The following is a 15,948-nucleotide window of genomic DNA, read 5'->3' as shown; positions in this document are numbered from 1 at the left end:
ACAGGTCGCATGCAGCCTTAATGCAGCTTGTACCTGCATAGTTGTGGGTACAGGGGCTCTGTGGTGTACATGGATATATGATTTTGTACCTGTTGGGGGGAGCAGTGTGTTTATGTTATCCAAGACCCTATCTGGATTGCTTATTCATGCTCAGCACTTGTTCAGAACTTGTAAGCAATACGTAAGCTACTAATTACTGTAGCACTCAGTCTTCCTCATTACCTAGAGGTAAACAGGTTTTGTACATACTTTTCTCACTTGCTTAGCGTAAAATAGCCTTTGTACTCACTTTCCTCACTTACGTAGGGGAAATTAGTTTTATATTCAGGCATGTCCAAGGGTCAGCTGCCAGTGTTCTCTCCTGTCTATCTGATGAATCTGAACATCTTGAGGCAATGTAGACATTGCGTCATGTACACAGACAACCCTCTCCGCCTACCACCTAACACTACAACCTGTGAGAGATGCACTTATCTAGCCAAACTGGAGGTGAAACTCTACCCAACCAAGCCTGACGCTAACAGTCATGTGGAGAAGGTAAACATTCGCACCACACCACACTCATCACATAGTCTCACTGAATCTACCCCACCATTAACTGAGAAGACTACTCATGTACTTACTCATTAGCTCAAAACTTTCTGGAATTGATAAACACCAATGCCCTGGATCAACATATCCACACACCCACCAGGGGCAACAATATCATAGACCTAGGCATTACCAACATGAGTGACTGGTGTTCCACACCTGAAGTCAACTCCTCGTTGGTCTAATCCAATCATGAGCTGAACACTGTTGATATCTACATCCCGCCTCTACCCCCATTAAGGGAACCACAGTATAATACATCTACAAAGCCAACTTCATGCTTCTTAAGACAGACGTGGTGAATGTCATGACACTCATGCAGATGGACAATACTGTTACAACAGCTGAATCCTACACAAAAAAACTCTATAAGTACTTACACGAGTGCATGGATTATGTTATCCCAAACAGAACCAAGATGCTATACTCCTAATTAAGGAAACCAATCTAGTGGTCCCCTGCCATAAAACTGTACAATAGGAGGAAGACACTGTTGCAAAAGAGAGTACAAGCCCATGCGTGGAGGAGCTCCCTGGTCAGCCTCAGTAATAAGGTGAGATCCCTCATAAGATCCTCCAAAGCTAGCTATGAAAACAAAACCGCCACTAATTCCAACAACAACCACAAAGCATTCTATAGCTATGTCAAATATATCGATGTCAACACCCAGATCTGCTCTGAGTTACAGCACAAAGGCACGAACATTACAGAACCAACTGATACTGCCAACATCCTGGCAGATAGGTTCAGTGCTACCTTTCCCCCCCTCAAAGCTGCACACTCTAAAGCCAATATCACAGCATCCATACAACATCCCAGGCTGTGTTTTATCCACAGTAAACAGAAAAAACGTTGCTGGAAACTGCTGATTTGAAAACTGAAGTTTAATAACAACACAACACAATACAGCTCGTAGTTAGCGCTTTCGGGTCAAAACCCTTCTTCAGACTAAGAACATACAAACAAAAACATATTTAAAACACTCCTCAACCAATCAAAATTCAATAAAAAGCCTGCCTTTTTTTAAGGGCTGGCTTTAGGGGCACTACTTCATTTAATCCTGGGAACCTGTGTGCAGATAGCTCTAGGATCCATTTAGACTCCACCCATTCAGTGGTTTGCTTGATGTCACCACCTCTACTGTTCAGAACTACATTCTGTATTACCCTAAAACAAAATTGATGTGTAGAATGATTCTGTACATGTCTATATAGGGCATTACGTTCATCCAAATTTCTAATTGATGACATATGTTGTAAAATTCTGACCTTGAGCATGTTATTAGTCTTGCCCACATAATAACTCGGACAGGAGTCACAGTTCGCCAAATACACAACATCTGTTGTCCTGCAAGTTGCTCTCCCTTTTAACTGGAATTTCCTCCCACTTACAGGATGAGTAAAACCACATCTCTGTTAATATGGGCAAGCCTTGCAATGACCACATGGTACCGTACCCATGGTTAATGGCAGAGCTTTAGGGATGTTGGCTACCCTCTCTTTGCACAGCATGTCCTTTAAATTTCTGTTCCTCCTGTATCCAAACTGTGGGTTACTACCTACAATGTCCTCAGGCAATCATCACTGGTGATGATATTCCAGTTCTGGTTGATTATGTCGCAAACACCCTTTACATTACTTCCATAGGTTAACATAAACCTCTGTCTTGTTCGTGTACATGCAGCAGATGTATCTTTCCTCTCATTCTGCCTAGTCACATTAATCCAAGGCTTATATTTATCCCTTCTATATGTCCTACCCTTCTTCACCACCCTTTCTATCAATCCATCATTATAACCCCTATCCTGAAAATTTTTTCTCAAATTTATCAACTCTTGATCAAACTGTTCATCTTCCATACTCAACCTAGAGGTCCTACTGACCTGACCTTGTACTATGTTGGGGAACATGAAACGAGGGTGCATGCTGTCAAATGACAGCATGGTGTTCTTCCAACATTCCTTCCTAAACAACTCAGAACTAAAACCATTCCCAGTGAATCTAACCCTGACATTCAGAAAGTCTATGTAGTCACTGGAACTGTTAATGCTAAATTTCAAAAATGAGGTAGTCGAGTGAAGAAAATCTATAAAAAGTGTTAACTGTGTGCTATTCCCTCTCCACAAGATAAAAATATCATCCACAAAATGTAGATATACTCCTATATGCATGTGCCATTCCTCATTCTCTAATACATGCTGTCTTTCCCAATGCGATAGAACTAAATTTGCATAGGTATTCGCACAGGGGGTGCCCATGGCTATCCCCTGTGCCTGTCTGTATGTAGAATTAATGCCCATGAAAACATTATTGTCCAAGACTAATGCAAGTAGATCTTTTATTAGGTCAAGTTTCATCCCATTGACCCCCAGCGTGCTTAGCAGTTCCACTACGGCTGTTATTCCATAGTGGTTCCCTATCACCGTAAACAAGCTTTGGACATCTAATGTGACCATTATCATGTTTTCTAGGGGCATATTCCTGCTTAGATCCCCCAAAACTGTGAGAAAATGTGCTGTATCCTTCAGTATGTTCTCTAATTTATCTACATAAGGTCTTAATGTAACTTCTAGCCAAATAGAAATATTTTCAGTTACCCACCCTCTTCCTGACACAATGGGTCTAAGAGGGGGTCAGTGGATGATTTATGTATCTTCGGGAGGGCCTTGAACACAGGTATAACTGGCTTATTAAGAGAAAATCATACAAATCCTGTTCTATATACTGATTAGTATATAGCCAGTGTAATCGTTTGTGTACTCTATCAATCACACCTTTTACCTCAACTGGATTTAATAACACATAAACCTCACCTTCAGAAAGCAATTCCTTCATCTTTGTCCTATACCAGTGTGTATCCAGAAGCACTACTGCCCCTCACTTATCTGCCATTTTTATTGTTAGATCCGAGTTGTTACTCAAATCTTCCAGGGCCTTCCTCTGTTTTCCATTTAAATTGTAAAACTTCTCATTACATTTTTTCTGAAAATAAGCTGTTAAGTCAGTCTCACATTTATTAATAAATAACCCTAATGCTGGTGACAAGGGTCGGACATAACTACTGGGTTTATGTGGACGTTTGTCCATAGGACCCGAGTTACCAAAAAACTTTTTTAACATAACATTTCGACAAAATAACATGATGTCCATTATGACTTCATTAAATACACAGGTCCTACTTGGAACAAAAGTTAGCCCCTTATTCAATACCTCTAATTGTTCCTTATTTAAAACATATTTTGATAAATTAAAAACAATACCATAGTCCATAGTATGAGTCAGTCCAAAGTTCTCCTCTTCTTGTTGAGGTCTCTGTCGTCAAACCACCTCTTCCAAGGACCTCTCTTCTTCACATTCACTGGTAGCGACCCCAAAAAATGCTGTTGGCCCAATTTCACCTTGGGGCAAGCCCCTGTTTCTAAAACATTCATCCTCGACACATTATCCTGTCCCATGGTAGAAGTACTTTCCTGTGGTAACCTCTCCTCTTCCACAAGAACGTTGTTACTTGCTTCTCGCAAGAACTGGACTCCTGCCGAATTCACATCAGGTGCATCCTGTGTGATAAGGGCAATTGTGTCTCTGCCCTCCTTTTCGCTCGAAGCAGAAACTATAGTAGTTTCTTCCACTACTACCATGTGTAGTGGCTCACCTTGTGCCATCGGAGCTGTAGCTGGTGAAGCTGGCGTCTCTTCCCTCGATGTCATAACGTCGCGTTGTTCCTCCTGGTCACGCCTCCCTTCATTCAATCGGGTTGATCCCTGTGTTGTTGCTACTGGCAGACATTTGTACTTCGGCCAGATAAAGATGTTACCTTCATTAAAATCTTGATGTTACCTTCATTAAAATCTTGAAAGTCTCTCCACAACTTACCCATTTTTTGGTTGTGGAGCTTATCATCATTTCCACTTAATGTATCATTCAACAGTTTAAGGCGTGCTACATGTGGAGCTCCCCAAAAGTCTCTTGTAAGTCTCTGTTGCAGGTCTATAACTTCCTTTTTTAATAAGTCCACCTCCGGTGCAAAATAACTAATAAGAAGCTCCATGTATTGATAACTAGTCCTTAGATTAATCTCTTGCCACTTGGCTAACAATTCGGGATATCTATCCCCTTGGGTTGGCATGCACAACACGCGCTTCCCCCATGGCACAATCCCATAATTTAGACATGCCTCTAAGTGATATGCTTGCCACTGCTGTCGTTGGAGTCTCAGTACCTTGTAATTGAGGTCCCATATTAAATCTTTAAAGGTTTTATCTGTAGCCAAAGGTATTACCTTACTATCAGTTCTTCCTCTAGGCACAGCAAAGCCCAAGTTAAGCAGTGGATTTTCTTGATTTAACAGTTTCTCAGTACACCAACCTCCTGTTAGCCCTCGGGCTTCTTCCTGCTCCAACAGAGTATTCATAACCCCTGTTATGGAAGATCTTTCCACAGCATGCATAGCACAAAAAAGCTAATTGACAATAGTCCAAACTGAAAGTAGAAGCTCGTGCTATGCTTAATCCAGGCAACAGTCAAAATGTAGAATCCACAGTAAACAGAAAAAACGTTGCTGGAAACTGCTGATTTGAAAACTGGAGTTTAATAACAACACAACACAATACAGCTAAGTTAGCGGGTCAAAACCCTTCTTCAGACTAAGAACATACAAACACAAACATATTTAAAACACTCCTCAACCAATCAAAATTCAATAAAAAGCCCGCCTTTTTGGGGCTGGCTTTAGGGGCACTACTTCATTTAATCCTGGGAACCTGTGTGCAGATAGCTCTAGGATCCATTTAGACTCCACCCATTCAGTGGTTTGCTTGATGTCACCACCTCTACTGTTCAGAACTACATTCTGTATTACCCTAAAACTAAATTGATGTGTAGAATGATTCTGTACATGTCTATATAGGGCATTACGTTCATCCAAATTTCTAATTGATGACATATGTTGTAAAATTCTGACCTTGTGCATGTTATTAGTCTTGCCCACATAATAACTCGACAGGAGTCACAGTTCGCCAAATACAACATCTGTTGTCCTGCAAGTTGCTCTCCTTTTAACTGGAATTTCCTCCCACTTACAGGATGAGTAAAACCACATCTCTGTTAATATGGGCCTTGCAATGACCACATGGTACCGCACTCCATGGTTAATGGCAGAGCTTTAGGATGTTGGCTACCCTCTCTTTGCACAGCATGTCCTTTAAATTTCTGTTCCTGTATCCAAACTGTGGGTTACTACTCAATGTCCCTCAGGCAATCATCACTGGTGATGATATTCCAGTTCTGGTTGATTATGTCGCAAACACCCTTTACATTACTTCCATAGGTTAACATAAACCTCTGTCTTGTTCGTGTACATGCAGCAGATGTATCTTTCCTCTCATTCTGCCTAGTCACATTAATCCAAGGCTTATATTTATCCCTTCTATATGTCCTACCTTTCTTCACCACCCTTTCTATCAATCCATCATTATAACCCCTATCCTGAAAATTTTTCTCAAATTTATCAACTCTTGATCAAACTGTTCATCTTCCATACTCCAGAGGTCCTACTGACCTGACCTTGTACTATGTTGGGGAACATGAACGAGGTGCATGTCAAATGACAGCATGGTGTTCTTCAACATTCCTTCCTAAACAACTCAGAACTGAAACCATTCAGTGAATCTAACCCTGACATCCAGAAAGTCTATGTAGTCACTGGAACAGTTAATGCTAAATTTCAAAAATGAGGTAGTCGAGTGAAGAAAATCTATAAAAGTTAACTGTGTGCTATTCCTCCACAAGATAAAAATATCATCCACAAAACGTAGATATACTCTATGTGCCATTCATTCTATCACATGCTGTTCTTCCCATGCGATAGAACTAAATTTGCATAGTATTCGCACAGGGTGCCCATGGCTATCCTGTGCGTCTGTATGTAGAATTAGCATGAAACATTATTGTCCAAGACTAATGCAAGTAGATCTTTATTAGGTCGTTTCATCCCATTGACCCCAGCGCTTAGCAGTTCCACCACGGCTGTTATTCCATAGTGGTTCCCTATCACCGTAAACAAGCTTTGGACATCTAATGTGACCATTATCATGTTTTCTAGGGGCATATTCCTGCTGTCCAAAGCTTGTTTACGGTGATAGGGAATCACTATGGAATAACAGCAGTAGTGGAACTGCTAAGCACGTTGGGGGTCAATGGGATGAAACTTGACCTAATAAAAGATCTACTTGCATTAGTCTTGGACAATAATGTTTTCATGGGCATTAATTCCACATACAGACAGGCATAGGGGGTAGCCATGGGCACCCCCTGTGCGAATACCTATGCAAATTTAGTTCTATCGCATTGGGAAAGACAGCATGTATTAGAGAATGAGGAATGGCACAGGCATATAGGAGTATATCTACGTTTTGTGGATGATATTTTTATCTTGTGGAGAGGGAATAGCACACAGTTAACACTTTTTATAGATTTTCTTCACTCGGCTACCTCATTTTTGAAATTTAGCATTAACAGTTCCAGTGACTACATAGACTTTCTGGATGTCAGGGTTAGATTCACTGGGAATGGCTTCCGTTCTGAGTTGTTTAGGAAGGAATGTTGGAAGAACACCATGCTGTCATTTGACAGCATGCACCCTCGTTTCATGTTCCCCAACATAGTACAAGGTCAGGTCAGTAGGACCTCTAGGTTGAGTATGGAAGATGAACAGTTTGATCAAGAGTTGATAAATTTGAGAAATAAATTTCAGGATAGGGGTTATAATGATGGATTGATAGAAAGGGTGGTGAAGAAGGGTAGGACATATAGAAGGGATAAATATAAGCCTTGGATTAATGTGACTAGGCAGAATGAGAGGAAAGATACATCTGCTGCATGTACACGAACAAGACAGAGGTTTATGTTAACCTATGGAAGTAATGTAAAGGGTGTATGCGACATAATCAACCAGAACTGGAATATCATCACCAGTGTTGATTGCCTGAGGGACATTGTAGGTAGTAACCCACAGTTTGGATACAGGAGGAACAGAAATTTAAAGGACATGCTGTGCAAAAGAGGGTAGCCAACATCCCTAAAGCTCTGCCATTAACCATGGGTACGGTACCATGTGGTCATTGCAAGGCTTGCGCCCATATTAACAGAGATGTGGTTTTTACTCATCCTGTAAGTGGGAGGAAATTCCAGTTAAAAGGGAGAGCAACTTGCAGGACAACAGATGTTGTGTAGTTGGCGAACTGTGACTCCTGTCCGAGTTCTTATGTGGGCAAGACTAATAACATGCTCAAGGTCAGAATTTTACAACATATGTCATCAATTAGAAATTTGGATGAACGTAATGCCCTATATAGACTTGTACAGAATCATTCTACACATCAATTTAGTTTTAGGGTAATACAGAATGTAGTTCTGAACAGTAGAGGTGGTGACATCAAGCAAACCAATGAATGGGTGGAGTCTAAATGGATCCTAGAGCTATCTGCACACAGGTTCCCAGGATTAAATGAAGTAGTGCCCCTAAAGCCAGCCCTTAAAAAAGCGGGCTTTTATTGAATTTTGATTGGTTGAGGAGTGTTTTAAATATGTTTGTGTTTGTATGTTCTTGGTCGCAAGAAGGGTATTGCCACTACTGCTAACTACGAGCTGTATTGTGTTGTGTTGTTATTAAACTCCAGTTTTCAAATCAGCAGTTTCCAGCAACGTTTTTTCTGTTTACTGTGGATTCTACATTTTGACTGTTGCTGGGATTAAGCATAGCACGAGCTTCTACTTTCAGTCAGGCTGTGTTTTACACGAACTTCAGAACGTACCAGCTCCTCACCTATGCACCATGTTGAATAATAGCCTCACATCAGGCTTAGTGCCCCCTGAATGGTACACAGCAACAGTTAGCCCACTCCACAAAGGTGGCACCATAATGGACTATGGGACCTATTGCCCTATAGGCCCGACTAGCCTGGTCTGCAAGGCTATGGAGCATATCATGGATCTCAGTCACAGAGACATTGGGTACCTCCAAACCTTTGACCCCTCCCAGTTTTCCTTTTTTAAGGGCAGACCATACCTCCTAAACCTGGTAGATTTCTTAGAGACAGTTACCAAGGCATTAGATGAGGGTAAGGAGGTCCACACAGCCTATCTAGATCTCTCAAAGGCTTTCAACACCATTCCTCATTCTGGTATTATCGACATACCCATCCGCCTTAACATTAACCCCTACGTCATGTGATGGTTTGCAAAGTGGCTCACAGACAGAACCCACACAGTGGGAGTTGCATACCCTAGGTCTGACTGTATACCAGTTACAATTGGTGTCCCCCAGGGCTCAGTCCTAGGACCCTTCATGGTCTGTATATAATTCTCTGACATACAGGCAAGCACAGGAGGGCTTTGGCTGAAAGGTTTGCAGATGACTGCAAACTAGGGGACATAATTATTTCCCCAGCTGTTACAGACACCCTCTGGAAGGGTCACACTGAGACGGATACCTGGTGTCAATATCATGGCCTCAAGCTAAATGCCAAAAAGTGCATAGTCATCCCCTTTGGATATAACTAATTACCAGCGGACTACCACATAGGTGCTAGTCCCCTACATACAGAAAAGGTAATAAGGGATCTGGGAACCCCAGTAGATAGCAATCTCTCCTTCGATACCCATAATGACAAGGTGGTTAGTATATCCTTCCACATGGCCCCCTAATCTCTAAAGGGTTCGCATCTAGATCAAAGGAGGCCATTGTGACTCTCTACTCATGACTTATTAGACCCATTAAAGGATACAACACCCCATTTGGGATATACCTTACAAGACAACTGCAACAGCTTGGAAGACCACAACAGTACCACACCAAGAGGATTATTGATCTCAAACAGATGACCTATGCAGCCCAACTAAGAAACTTCAGCTGTACTCGGTTGCATACTGCATACTCACAGGTGATCTCTGCTTGACATACAAGGCCAATGTCCAACCCAGTATTGCTGGATATGCTCCACCTAAACAGAGGCCCCTGAGAGCCACATGCTCTAGGGATATACACCTAACCACAAAGATGACTAGGACGTGCTTGACAGATAGATTCCTGACCCGGACGCTCCCCATGTTTTGTAACATGATTCCAATGTACATCAGGCAGGGCCCCTCACTAGCACTCTTCAAGGGAAACATTGACATGTGGATGGGAGACAGACATGTACCCTGGGGATCACTGCAGTGCTCTGCTAGACAGAGGGACAGGGAACTAATGGCTCTGCCATTCAGAGGCACAGGGAAGTAACCTATGGGGGTGTCGAAAGCCAACACACTCTAGCTAGGCTTATTAATACCCTTGGTAAGACACCCTAGTACCTACCTTTGCACTTATTACATGTCTTATGTGCATGGATAGTAAACTAGGTCTTCCATTTTACTTTGCTATCATGCTGATAAACTGTCGGGTGACTACATCTCATATGTATCCTGTTATTGTGTATTATAAATGCATAGACATAACTAATGCTTGCCTAACATAACAGTAATGCTATGTAACTTGTAATACATATCTGCCTACAATACTGTACATTACACAGTTATTGGCACAATATCCCACAATGCAAATCATAATTGCACAGAGGGCCAACCTTCAACATGTTATTCTCAGTAATATACCCATACATATGGCTACTTTTACAATATATCAACATATACTATCCCCTGTTATAGCACATACTTGTTGGACCAGCCCTGCCACTGACAGCGGCTGGTGAGGAATATTTGTGGTCAAAGCCCTTATATAACATCCCTTGTGGTATATGCGGTGTTTGCCTTGTGACCTACAGCAGTACATACATAAATACTACAAGCATTACTATGCTCAACAATACATCACTACAAGATAACTGCTTCCACTATATGGATTGCGTGCACTTTAAATATTACAGAACAGGTACTGAATACACAGACATACTGAATGTTCTACATACCTTATTAGTAACCCGAGTGGTCGTTGAATGTTGATTCAGTCCTTTTCAGTTTGTGTTTCAATCTTCTTTGTAAAGTTCTGCTGGTATATACGGACGGTTTGAATGTGTGATAAGCCATCCTTTTCTAGTTAAATATCGGTAACATGTGCTATCCTGACCACCAATTCATGTTCCAAAGTAGTTAATTAGATGCACATCAGCTGTGCAGCTACTCCATTAGCCGATACCATGGCAACAGTGGTGTATAACTGAGTACTCCTTTTGGGCATTGTCCGTTTGCCTTACTTTTGAGGAAGGCGGCCTGGATGTGTTGTTTGTGATGTATTTCAACAGCTATATGGAGACAGAGATATATTAGCTTCATGACTCCCGTGGATTGCGTGTAATGGCTAGATAATTATGTTCTACATGTGAATACAGCTGTTATATTTCAGAACATTGCTACTTATGCAGGGTTTGTTTGTACCTGATACTTCTGCAGATATCTCTGTCTGGTAAGGATGTTTGGGCAGCTCAAGGCTGTATGGCTATGCCTGAACTGTCATGTGGTTTACAGTGTGCCCACCTGACATTCTTGATTTGGTGTACATGTGTATCATACTGTGCTGTTACTCAGTAATTGGTAACACTTCCCAGTGTACACACAACCCTCTGAAACAGGATTAGTGCAAACAAACCCTGTAACATCAGCAGCTGTTCCATTGTATAACAGCAACTATTTCACATAGGGCCATGTTAGTGTGTCTCTGACAAGGTATGCTAAGGCTCCTGCAGATGTCGTACAGTGAGTGAATGATTTGTGATGTTATTACAGTTTGTATTGTAATTTGTTTGGGTGTGGGAGTGATGTTGGTGGGTGTGCATAGCAGATGGAGGTGTGTAGGAACTGCTTTTATACATAATCGATATGTGCGTGAGGGTTCCTTCCCTATTTGAACACCTATCCTTTAGTGGATTAATATTATGGTAATTGCAGGCTGTTAAGTGGTTCCTGTATAGCATGTAGGTGATGTCAGTCCTTGAATCCTTTCGGCAATACATCAGAATGTAATAAAGTGTTGCTACATTAAAGCTGTGTATTTCTGTCATAGGTATTTGCAGTCATTGTAGTTGTGTTGGTGACTGACCCTCTTTGGCTAGGGTTGCCATAGTGGGACATTTTTGGGACACACATCAGATTTTACAGGCCGACAAAAACCCACTGTCAGTACAAGGGATAGAACTTTCCTTTCTTGCCTAAATATAAGCTTATTCTTGTACCAGTTTAGTTGCTTAACCTGTTTCTTGTAACATGTAGGTATTTTAGATACAGAAAGAACTATTGTATGCAACTATTACATTACATATGGGACATAATTATGTCCTAGGATCTCAGAACATTTGCCACGTTTAATATATTCGGTCAGGACACAACCGCCCAAAGTCCCTCACAAAGTTGGACAGGTGGTAACTCTATCATTGGCTCATGCCCATAGCACATATTTGTAATAGTGTATAGGCATATACTGTCCATATCCTTTGTTCATAAAGTTTGCTCATGGTGGAATGTGTGATTGCTATGTTGCATGTTATACTCATATATGAACACTTTAACCACTGTATATGGGATACCTACAGTATCCCCAAACCACGCAGTTCTGACACCCACAGTATTGCGCCCAGACTCCCATACACCACATTACCAACAGCGACAGTAACTCGCAAAAGTAACATGAATATGGAACACACACACACACACACACACACACACACACACACACACACACACACACACACACACACACACACTGCTACCCACCACATCCAAACAAACCATTCTACACTACATATGAGCAGGTGGGCAAGCCCCCCTACACCCCCCATGTGGGTGTCTGCGCCCCCCCACACCCCCCTACTTTAATATTCTACCTCCTAGATTGCTCAAACAGATGCACAAAGCTAACCCACTCCCACACATTACAGCCCCCAGGAACACACACTTACACACACTAAAGCCCTCAGAAACACACACATACACAGTAACCTACCTGAACCGCAACACCAGAAGCACTGACTGACTGTCCCTTAACATCATGATTTTAAACCTCGCGCATCTGGTGTTTTGGTACTGTGTTCTTTCAGACCTTAAGCCTCGGGATTACGCACGTCGGTATGTCAAGCAGTTGGTATGTGGTAGGTATCCCATCCCATTTATATGTACCTCCCTGGTTATGTAGAAGTTGTTAACCTATCTATATATCTATATATATATGTATATCCCCATATATCGACATATATATCTCTCTCTATATATGTTGATGTATCTATCTATCTATATATATATATATATATATATATATATATATATAAATAAAACATACACCTTTCATTGGGTACATGCCAGTTTGTCCTATTTCCACACATTCCTACCTTTTGTGTTTTATCCTGTCAGCATACACAACTGCCATTGGTACATCTCAGGTAGCTTAGTGGTATGTTATTGTGACGATTGTGTACATGGTTGTGTGTTCTTATTCTGGCAGTGGTATTTTACCTCTCAAAGCAGGCACTGGAAGTGTAAGGGTGATTAACGCACATGTCAGCGGTTGTGTGTTCCACATGTTTATTATTCTGTGGAATACTACCTATACATGCAAGCTGTGTTTAAGGTATACTATGTAATATGTAAACATCTGAGAAGATTCCTGCCAGGGATACTCCCCATTATTTGAACCTACATCCCTGATTACATTATACAAAATCCCTCACTAACACTCCAGGGAATCCTTGCAGAGTGGGTGGGGAACAGTGGATACACCCCAGGGATCCTGCAATTGGCTCTGCTTCACAAAGGGACAGTTAGTTAATCGATGGGATGGTGACAGCAGACAGTTGTTGCCTATGCTTTTGAGTCCTTGGGCAGTTAGGCATGTACCTACCTATGTATCTATGAACCTCTACATACAGTATGGACACATGCTGATAGCTTAATTTACTGTTCAGGTATTGGCTTACCTTGTGCCAATGGCAGTTGTGTGCACAATAGTTGAGGGCTACCTATGTAGGATGCACATAGTAGACCACCTATACATGACAATTTACAGGTGGTCGTGTGTGTGCCATCCATGTTTGCTGTATGTGCAGGTGGAGAAGGATGTCAGTCCATGAGTGCCTACACTGTCAGTGTGTGTGCTATACGTTCCCTCTTTGCCAAGGCATGGGCATACTGGGCACGCCACCATCTGCCTAATGGGGCTAGCACAGGGTGTTTGTGGTCTGAGTCCCTCTGTGCCTGTGGTTCCCTTGGCAATGGTGGTGGGCTGTGAGGGCCTTCAACATTTTGTCCCTGCTGCAGCTGTTTCCGTAGGATCATATTGTGTAGCATGGCACATACTATGAAGATGTGGGCACACATGCCTGGAGAGTACTGCAAGGCTCCACCAGATATGTCCAAGCAATGGAACCGTGATTTCAACATCCCAAACAAGCCCTCTATGATGATTCTGGTTTCTGTGTGCGCCTCATTATGGCATTCTTGCGTGGCTGTGTGTGCATTTCTGATGGGAGTAATCATCCACGGTTCCAGTGCATAGCCAGCATCCCCCACCAGGTGGCCATATGGGATGTCCCCCGTGGCAAATACCTGACACAGCTGTGAGGCATGGGAGTCATGATAGCTTCCAGAACTGCCAGCACACACATCCATGATAATACCCTGGGCATTGCACACGACCTGGCAGTTAATGGAGGGGTATCCCTTGCGGTTTATGTAGTGCCTACCCTGCTCCCTAGGTGGTGATGATGTCTATATGCATGCAGTCTATTGTACCCAGTACATCCAGGTAGTCTGCCACATGGTGGAAGAGACGCATATTGCTGGCCAACTCCTCCTGCATTCAGGGGAAGTATATGTGTTCTTTGGCATGTGGTAACATGGCATCCAGGAACTGGTGGAGTACCCTGGATGCTGATGCCTGTGAGATTCCCATGATATCCCCAGTTGGCCTTTGGAAGGTACCTGTGGCTAGTATTCTTAAGCTTACACATACCTTCATGTCCACTGGATGGGTTCCCCTCTGTTACTTCTGGCTCTGAGGCATGGCCAGCACAGCTCAACAAGTTGCTGTATGATGTCCCTGTCCACCCTATAATGCTCTACTATCTGCAGATCATGTAGCCCCTGGTAGGTTACCCTGGGTCTGAACACTCTTCTCCTCCTCTGGTGCCCGAGATGGTTGTCAGCATCATCCTCCACACCACCGTCAGTCTCCAACACATGCTGGTGAATCAAAGCTTTGGTGGCCCCTAACATGTACATATTAAAAGTTCCCCATCTGTATACACCAATGGTTCAGAGTGTCTGGGAGTACACAAGTGTGTGTGTGGGGCTTTCACACCTTATACTATTGTGCAATGGATGATGCTGGTGTAATTAGGTGTGTATGTGCAATTTCAGCTATGGGGTATCTTAATTATGGGTTTTACAGCAGGTACTGCTATTGTGGGGCCTTTGGTGTTGAATTACGCTTGACTGCCATGATTCATCTATTGCCCTTTACTTCACTTTTCAACCCGATTCCCCTCCCATTGTCAGGCATGCATCCAGCTGCCGGCTTTCTTGTTTTGTACTTTCACAACCCAGGACAGGTGTTGGGAAATGTGTTATGTAGCTGATCTACTGCAAGTTTGCTTTGTTCTGCTGTGACAGTTCTCTTTTCTTTGCTGTACGGCACCTCCCCTTTCCTGTTCTGCAGGTAGCTGCTAGCAGCCTTGTTAACTGTTGTCAGTAGCCCACTGTGAGTTCCTAGGTGTTAATTACTCATGTGTACTCCAATTACCATGCTGCAGCATTTCCTTATTGTCTTCCCGTATCCTTCCTGTTTCAGTTGTGGTGCACGCCGTGCACAGCCGTTTACTGGGTTTCGAGTGCGTTTTCATCCATGTTCACATGCACTTTTGGTTACCTTCTGTGCTCTCAGTTAAGCAAAGCTGTGTCTACTTCCACACCCCTATCCTGCGGCTTTGCTTAGCATCAGGCAACCTGGATTAGCAATGATCCAATGTGCTTACAGCTATGGTGGCACACCCCTCTCTTGATGTCATGTTTACCTCCAGGCCACTCCTCGGTGTTGTACCGCTATGCCATGTGGTACATCCTTACGCCGGTGGGGCATTTATGATTCAGTATTACTTGACTCATTTGCATGGCATTGACTACGAATTCCTAGTTACCACGCAGAACACTGTCACAGACCCTAAGCAACCCTTGCGCCATGGTTGTGGTGTAGCATGCGTCCCATTGACTATTATGGGGAATTCATGAATTGTGTTACACTGCAGTTTTATGACATCTAAAAATATTTTCCTTGTGATCCCGTTTGCACACAGATGCACTGCGGTTTTAATTTGCATTA

At 42.6% G+C, this 15,948-nt stretch overlaps 1 protein-coding gene across 8 annotated transcripts in view; it reads left to right on the top strand.

Moving 5' to 3' along the window:
- The window catches only part of ABLIM3 (actin binding LIM protein family member 3), a 3,936,655-nt gene that overhangs the window by 1,591,076 nt on the left and 2,329,631 nt on the right, over positions 1-15,948 (top strand). The gene's annotated exons all lie outside the window — the stretch shown is intronic.

This window comes from Protopterus annectens, chromosome 4.part0 (assembly GCF_019279795.1).
Source record: "Protopterus annectens isolate FY-2018-M chromosome 4.part0, PAN1.0, whole genome shotgun sequence".
NCBI classification, from domain to species: domain Eukaryota; kingdom Metazoa; phylum Chordata; order Ceratodontiformes; family Protopteridae; genus Protopterus; species Protopterus annectens.
The sequence above is the reverse complement of the archived record's forward strand: the minus strand, read 5'-3'. Positions and strand labels throughout refer to the sequence as shown.